This window comes from Lathyrus oleraceus, chromosome 2 (genome assembly GCF_024323335.1).
Source record: "Lathyrus oleraceus cultivar Zhongwan6 chromosome 2, CAAS_Psat_ZW6_1.0, whole genome shotgun sequence".
NCBI classification, from domain to species: Eukaryota; Viridiplantae; Streptophyta; class Magnoliopsida; order Fabales; family Fabaceae; genus Lathyrus; species Lathyrus oleraceus.
In genome coordinates, this window is record NC_066580.1 from 491,767,798 (window position 1) to 491,768,586 (window position 789).

Genomic DNA, 789 nt, shown 5'->3' on the forward strand with positions numbered 1-789 from the left:
ATTCCGCTCAACCATCAAATGAAGAACCTAGTTCTAGTATAGTAAACCCAACCATCCTAGCTAATAATTTTGAACTTAAACCATCCCTGTTGCAACTAGTGCAACAGAGACAATTCGCAGGTCTCGCTACTGAGAACCCAAACCAACATTTAAAAATATTTCTTCAATTAGCAGACACTTTTAAAACCAATGGAGCTTCTCCTGAGGCAATACGTTTAAGATTATTCCCTTTTCCCCTCAGAGACAAAGCCCTATCATGGTTAGATTCCCTTCCACCCAATTCCATTACGACTTGGGATAACCTTAGAAGAGTATTTCTTGCTAGATATTTTCCCCCGAGTAAGACCGCCGTTCTTTGAACCCATATAACTAGATTTACCCAAAACCAAGGAGAATCGTTGTTCGAAGCTTGGGAGAGATATAAAGAGTTGTTACGAGCATGCCCACATCATGGTTTAGAAAATTGGTTAATCATTCAAACCTTCTATAATGGACTTCACTATAACACGAAGATGACCATCGACGCTGCCGCAGGCGGTGCTCTGATGAACAAACCTTATCCTGAAGCTAGTGCCCTCATCGAAGATATGGCTCAAAACCATAAATCATGGGGAGTCGAACGAGTGACAGTTGAGAAGAAGGAAGCCCAAGGAGGAGTGCATGAACTAAGCTCTATAGACATGATGCAAGCGAAAATGGACGCGTTAGCCCTTAAAGTCGAGCATATATGCATAAACCCGAATACTGTAGCCGCAGTTTCTTCGGATTGTGAGATATATGGAACCAAAG

At 42.0% G+C, this 789-nt stretch overlaps 1 pseudogene; it reads right to left on the bottom strand.

The window, feature by feature from the left end:
• Window positions 1-357: 357 nt before the first annotated feature.
• Window positions 358-457, bottom strand: LOC127124274 (uncharacterized; annotated as a pseudogene).
• Between the last annotated feature and the right edge of the window lie 332 nt (window positions 458-789).